Raw genomic sequence first — 8314 nt, forward strand, 5'->3', positions numbered from 1 at the left:
AACCAAGGCTTCAGGGTTACACATACCTGGCCCTACCAAGGCTTAAGGGTTACACATACCTGGCCGTACCAAGGCTTCAGGGTTATCCGTACCCAACTGCAGTGGTGCGCGCGCATCGTCATACACACACACACACACACACACACACACACACACACACACACACACACACACACATATATATATATATATATATATATATACATCTACATATTCTACCCGGCCATATAAGCTCGGGGTTTCATAATAGCCATACATAGGCACACATACATATAAGCTCATAGGCATCTTTAGCATTATCACTACTATCATTGTCATCATTATCGTTATCGCTATTATTGTCGCCGTCATTATCATCATTACCATTATCGTCATTCGTTACGTCTGTCCTTATAGGATTATTCGTCATGTAAGAAATTTAGTACAATCGTAATACATATCAAGGATTATAAGCTTTGTAGCTTTTTGAAGATAGAATCATTTGGAGCGCATCATAAGCTTATAGAAGAATAGATATTTGGCCAAAGAACCATGCCTTATGAAAGAAGGGTTAGCCTTACATACCTTCCCGTTCAACTATTCTACACTTGCACGTTCTCCTTCGAAGCTCACGTTTCTACCTTCATTAAAGTCATACTATATTAGAAATCGATGGCTAGCATACATGACTAAAGCTAGAGAAAATCGGACAGCATCTCCTTTATTTATACGTCATTCCTCCATATCATAAATCAACTCCCAAATGTCATTAACACATTCACAATATCATAACAATAGCCTTTACTCATTCACATTATCCATATTTCTCAATTCACTTCCAATCGTCCATATCCAAAGTCATAACACACGATTACGTCCATTCACATACAATTTCTATCTCATGTTCTTAACATCATTTATAACATATTCATTTCACAACACATTAAGAATCATGACTCAATTCACGCTATTACTCAAAATGGCACTATTCCACATTCATGACCCATTTTTCTATATCCTTCTACAATCCAAGTATTTCAACTTTAAAATACCTTAACCAACATGGAAATACCATAAATATTACTTTAGATATTGTAGGAACAAGCTTTGGGTGGAAATACTTCACTTGTGCCAAAACCCTAGTTCATCTTCAATGAGATTTCTTGACTTGGATGATCTTTAATGGGTTCTCTTACACTTGATTCACTTAGTTTATGTTGTTGATCACTAATATCTCTTGAAAACTTGTGGAATAAATGTAGAGAGATGTTTTATAGAGAAGGGGTGTGATAGGGAAATGAAATGAAATGAAACTTGGATCCCTTATTTAATGAACCAATCTGATCCCGACCAGATATACGGACCAACATACGATCCGTACATTTTATACGGGCCGTATGTTTGGCCCAGTGAAATGTGTAATTCTGGGTTGATTATACGGCCAGACATACGGCCAGTATAATTTATACGGCCAGTATGTTTGGCCGTATAATGCCAAGTTTGTCCGAACTCATTCTCGTTGACTCGTTTGATCTCCAATCCTTATGGAACCTTCTTGACACTTGTTTATCACCTCATTAACAATCTAAGGGACGTTATAACTCTTCTCCAAAGCATCACTAAATCCTCGTTAACTTGTTACTCGCAAATTCTTTCCGATACTTATCGTAAGTCTTGCCTTCTCTTGGCAACTTTCTTCTCTTATCTCAAATGCCTTTGAAATCTTAACTAGGGTCATCGAATGTCATTATTTACTTATAGAAATACCGTATAATTCATGCTCTTCGTTAGTCTATTCACTGTGCATCAACGGAATTTTTTTTCGAGGTGTAACATCGACGGTACAAAAGACGATCGTCAAACATCCTTTTCGTGAAACTGCAGTGAATTTTCATGTTGACCATCTCCTCTTGGGTCTTTAGCCTAAAGTCATGCACGTAACCCAACATATAAGGTTCCAAAGGACTCATACAATGCTTTCACACTCTATACGAATTTACGGGATGTTACAATGCAATGGGCCTGTACTCTCTTATTGAAGCAGGATTTGAATTCTTAGGAATCAAGGTAATGGCTGTACAGTTTATAAGCTTGTAGAGCTTTCCAGTATTAACGAAATCTAGTACAGCAGCTACTAGGTCCAGCTTGATGATATTCCAGTTTTTTTTGAAGAACACTGTATTATATTCGTCAACTCCTGGGGCCTTGTCATCCCCTATAGCCTTAAGGCACCCCACCACCTCAGCCTCTGTAATAGGTTCACATAGATGTATTCTTTGTTGTTGTGTCAAAGTTGGCCCTTTCTTCATGACCACACTGTTTACTACTGGTAACTCAGACGTAGAGGATCCTATTAGTCCCTTATAGAAAGCTATAACTTCCTTCTTGATTTCTTCTGGTGTTTTCAATACAGAACCAGTCAGGGATGTAAGTGTGAGATTTGTTTTGTAACATTCTGTAAATCTGAGTTAAGTGTGAAAGTGTTTGGGATAATTAGACTCCACTGTTTTGGGTTAAATGTAAAATACGGCCCGTATTTTGAAATACAGTCCGTATACCTTGGGCGTATTTCACCCACCATCTTAGGTGGCTCGCTGTTTGATATCATAAAATTCGGCTAGAGTTTACGGCCCGTATTTTGAAATACGGTCCGTATTTCTGGACGTATTTCACCTGTTCCCCAAAGACTGCTCACTGTTTTCATTATTGTTAAATACGACCACAGTTTACGACCCGAATTTTGAAATACGATTCGCAAAACTCTGACCGTATTTCACCAGCCGCTAGCTATGTATATAAATAGCGGGATTCAGTTAATTTTATGAATTATTCTCATTCTCATAAACCCTAAGGACGAAAATCTTTTCTCCACGTCTCCTAACATAAAGGTAAGAAGATCTTTAACATTACTAATCAATCCTAGCATTAAACCCATGATTCTTAACATGGTTCTTGAATGAAAAACCTAGGGTTGGCAAGGTAATCCTTCCCAAGGTGATTCAATCTAGGGTTTTGGGGTGTTCTTCATTATAAAAGTAAATTATTGAATTACGTAAAGCTTAATTAAGGTATGTCTCTCTTAAAAATCCTTTTTGACTATGAAGATGATTTGTATGACTCTCTTTTAAAAACCTTATCATGGATATATGTTTTCTTCTCAAAGGTTCTTTATTGAACAAAAAGATGAATTTTCATACGAAACCCTAATTCATGTTTTTGATTGTGGTTGGTGTGCGTGAGGGGATAAGCCCACACTAAACCTTGATTTTATTATCCTATATATACGTACATGAAATCATAACCGTTTTCTTCTACAAGAGATGGTCATTAATGAGGGTTAATTGTCGGCATGCATGTTTTAAAACGGAACTATGACAAATGAAATCTTGTTGAAAGAAGTAGAAACATCTTTGAGATTATCTATGAAACTGTGGATTTTTGTAATGACATAATGAACTTTAATGTTAATTGATGGTGTGACTACCATGAGACAAATTGTGAATCGGCTTCTATGCTATGAACTTTGTTGTTGTGTTTGGCCTAGTTACTTGGGAGGAAGGGTAGCCACTATGGATCCTAGTGTGGTAATTGCCTAGCCATTCGGGAGGAAGAGTGGTCACTGTCGGGTTTGCTACCCAGAGTGCGGTTAATGCCTAGCTATTCGGGAGGAAGGATAGCCACCGAGAATTCCATATTTAGGTGTGGTGCGCTATGACAAGGGAACCTCTACGGTCACCCCTTCGATGTTCTTGATTCTTGGGCCTGTATTGGCATGTGTGATATCCTTATTTTCTCATGGAATTGTTGTTGTTAATTATGATAAATTGAAAGGCATATTTGAAGTTGTACCTTGATAGAGGCCTTATAATCGGTTTTGATAATTCTTATTGAGATGCACAAACTGAATAACTGTTCTTACATTGGTTTCACATGATTTTCAAGATCGATTTCTTTATGTATTATTGTACTTTATTTTCATATTACTTGTTGTCCCCGAGGAACTCACTGAGTACGAAGTACTCAGGCATACCATTGTTGTTTTTTATGGTATGTTAGGTAACGGTGAAGTACAGGTTCTTGATACTCTGGGAGATTTGGAAGGACTTGCGGTTGCTGCTGATTTAGTGAGCCCACACATTCATTCGTGGGACACCCTATTTACTTAATATCATTTATTTATATTAGTTTTCGGGCTGCGTCCCGAAGGTTTAGATATTTATTCTTTATTCTTAGAAGCTCCTTAGTATACATTTGAATGTGGGTAGAAGAAGAGTTGTTATTTAACTCCTTCGGACACACTATCATATTTTGGTTGAATTATTTGTGTTATAAAGACTTCCGCTGATTTAATTCATATATTCATGATTTGTTACATTTATTTTATAAACTGTTGGAGGCTAATATTGAACTGGAGGGTTCAAGTGTTATTATTGTGTCATTTAGGTTCTTTCGATGTTATTCATGACGTCGGATGCCGGTCACGTCTAGAGTAAGTTTTGGGGCGTGACAAGCTTGGTATCAGAGCCTAGGTTTAAATACGTCCTAGTATTATTGCCGGTGTCTGTGGAGCTGTGTCTAGTGGGGTTTTCTTTGTGCAGCCTAATCACCTGCATGACCGAGAAACTCCCAAGACATTTATAGGTGTTTGCTATTCTTCTTGATTCTAGATTGTGCTGTAGAGCTTCAAGTACCTTCAGGATCGGTACTTTCTCATCTCTGGTTGGGTTTACTGAACAACAAGAGAGTTGGAAAAATGAAGAGAGGGTAGATTGAGATCAGAACAAGAAGGCCCGTACGGCGGGTGGTTTTAGTGGTAATAACTATAAGGGAGGGCAGAGTAGAGGATATTCTGCACCTGATCAGTCTGGTTCTCATTCCCATGCTAGTGTGCCTTCTGGTAGGCAAGGCCAGAAAAATCATGATAATAGTAAGTTTTCGCAGGGAAGTAGTCATCTGCCTCTGTGGGAAGATAGTATCTGTCATCACTGTGGCATTAGGGGGCATCTTAAGAGGGAATGCAGAATGTGGCTATGCGAGATGGATGCTATGTCTAATCAAAAGAATGATTCGCCTGCTTCTGTATCTGCTAAAAATCCGCCTGCTGATAATGCTAACAATAACAATCAGAATGCTCGTAATAACGGTAAAGGAAAGGAAGTTGCTAATACTTCTGGTGGAGGGACAACTCGACTTTATGGGCTGACTCGTAGGGAGACAGCTGAGGCTTCTGATGCTGTGGTTATAGGTATCCTTACCATCAGTTCTCATGATGCTTACTCATTGATTAATCCGGGTTCAAATTTATCCTATGTGACCCCTTATTTTGCTCTTGATATAGGTATGAAACCCGAACCTTTGTTGGAACCCTTTGCTGTTGATATGCCTTCGGGTGTTCCTGTTATTACTTCTAGAGTGTATAGAGATTGTGTTGTTGTAATTAAAGGTCGTGAGACCGTGGCTGATTTGTATGAACTTGAGATGGTGGACTTTGATGTAATTATGGGTATGGACTGGTTGTCTGCGTGCTATGCTAATGTGGATTGTCGCCATATGTTAGTTCGTTTTGCCTTTCCCGATGAGCCTGTTATTGTGTGGGAGGGTGAAATTACTAAGCCAAAGGGTAGATTTATTTCCTACCTTAAGGCTCATAAGATGATTACTAAGGGGTGTATTTACCATTTGGTTGCTGTCAATGATACAAAAGCCGTAGTACCCGAATTTGCATCTGTTCCCATAGTCAGTGATTATCCCAAAGTATTTCCCGAAGATCTCCCTGGCATCCCTCCTGATAGAGTTATTGATTTTGGGATTAATGTTATTCCCGACACCCAACCTACTTCTATTCGACCATATCGTATGGCTCCAGCGTAGCTAAGGGAATTAAAGGATCAATTGAAGGACTTGTTGGATAAGGGTTTCATCCGATCAAGTTCCTCACCTTGGGGTGCTCCAGTCTTGTTTGTTAGAACGAAAGATGGTTCCCTTAGGATGTGTGTTGATTACCGTCAACTTAATAAAGTGACCATTAAGAATAAATATCCTTTGCCTAGGATAGATGATCTATTTGACCAAATTTATGGTGCTAAGTTCTTTTCAAAGATTGACCTTAGGTCTGGGTATCACTAATTGAAGATAAAGGAGAAAGATATCCTGAAAATCGCTTTTTGTACTCATTATGGGCACTTTGAGTTTCTAGTCATGTCCTTTGGGTTGACTAATGCGCCTGCTGCATTCATGGATCTGATGAATCGTGTGTTTAAGCCTTATCTAGACTGCTTCATTATTGTGTTTATTGATGACATTTTGGTGTACTTTAAGAATCGTGAGGATCATGCTAATCATTTGAGGATAACTTTGACAACACTTGAGGAGAACGAGCTTTATGGAAAATTCTCTAAGTGTGAATTTTGGCTTGAGTCTGTGTCTTTCTTGGGTCATGTGGTGACTGGTTACGGCATTAAGGTAGACCTGCAAAAAATTTCAGCGGTTAAGGATTGGCCTAGACCAACTAGTGCGACGGAAATTCATAGTTTCTTGGGTTTGGAAAATTATTACAGAAAGTTTGTGGAAGGTTTTTCATCCATAGCCTCACCATTGACTAAATTGACACAGAAGCCTGCTAAGTTTCAGTGGTCCGAAGTTTGTGAAAAGAGTTTCCAAGAGCTTAAGACAAGGTTGACTTCGGCTCCTATTTTGACTTTACCTTTTGGGTCTGGTGGATATATGGTGTATTGTGATGCTTTTAAAATTGGTTTGAGTTGTGTATTGATGCAGAACGGTAAGGTGATTGCTTATGCTTCGCGTCAGTTGAAGAAACATGAGAAGAACTATCCGACTCATGACTTGGAGTTGGCTGTTGTGGTGTTTGCTTTGAAAATTTGGCGTCATTATCTGTATGGTGAGCATTGTGATGTTTTTACTGATCAACAAGAGTCTGGAATATATCTTCAAGCAGTGAGAGTTGAACGTCAGGCAGAGGAGGTGGTTGGAGTTGTTGAAAGATTACGACTTGAATATCTTGTATCATCCTGGTAAGGCTAATGTGGTTGCTGATGCTTTGAGTAGAAAATCTATGGGAACGTTGGCTTATTTGCGGGCACATGACATGCCCATGGGGAAGGAAATTCGAAGACTTGCTAGTCTTGGGGTCAGACTTGATGAAACCAAAGATGGAGAGTTAGTGGGAATCATGCCATCACGGTCTGACCTGGTGGAAAGTTTAAAATCCAAGCAATATGATCATGAAATTCTGGCAAAAGCTGAGAGATGGAGTGGAAAGGGGTGAGTACACTTCATTTACTGTTGGTACTGGTGATAGTGTTCTGCAGTTGCAAAGACGATTGTGTGTTCTTGATGTTGATGGTCTTCGACAAGAATCAATGATGGAAGCTCATAGTTCCAAGTATTCCGTTCATCCGGGATCAACCAAAATGTATAAGGATTTGAAACAACACTATTGGTGGAAGAGCATGAAGGTTGATATTTCTAACTTTGTGGCTAAGTGTTTAAACTGTCAACAGGTGAAGGCTGAACATCAAAGGCCTGGAGGCCTGGCTCAGAATATCGAGATTCCACAGTGGAAGTGGGAGGAGATCAATATGTATTCCGTTGTAGGGGTACCCGCACAAAGGCCAAGTTTGACTCGATTTGGGTTATTGTGGATAGACTCACAAAGTCTGCCCATTTTCTCCCTGTGAAGACGTCATATACCGCGGTGGAGTACGCCAAGTGATATCTAAAAGAGATAGTTAGATTGCATGGTGTTCCGACATCGATTATATTTGATAGAGGTACGCAATTTACTGCTCATTTTTGGACATCCTTTCAGGAAGGGTTGGGAACTAGAGTGAAATTGAGCACTGCCTTTCATCCTCAAATCGACGGGTAGGTGGAGAGAACTATTCAGGCTTTGGAAGATATGTTGCGAGATTTTTCAATCGACTTTGGAGGAAGTTGGGATGAACACCTACCTCTAGTTGAATTCGCTTACAACAATAACTATCAAGCGAGTATTCAGATGGCTCCTTATAAGGCTCTTTATGGGAGTCACTGTCGGTCTACAATTAGTTGGTTTGAACCAATGGAAGTGGAGTTGTTGGGTCCGGATTCAGTTCATGAAGCAATTGAGAAGGTTAATCTTATTGTGCAACGGCTCAAGACAGCTCAGAGTAGACAGAAGTCCTATACGGACATGAGGCGGCGTGAGCTAGAGTTTTCTGTCGGTGACAAGGTGTTCTTGAAAGTGTCGCCGATGAAGGGAGTAATGCGATTTGGTAAAAAGGAGAAACTTAGTCCCCGTTTCATTGTCCCTTACGAGATTGTTAGGAAAATCGGG

The sequence above is a fragment of the Lycium barbarum genome, chromosome 12 (assembly GCF_019175385.1).
Source record: "Lycium barbarum isolate Lr01 chromosome 12, ASM1917538v2, whole genome shotgun sequence".
NCBI classification, from domain to species: domain Eukaryota; kingdom Viridiplantae; phylum Streptophyta; class Magnoliopsida; order Solanales; family Solanaceae; genus Lycium; species Lycium barbarum.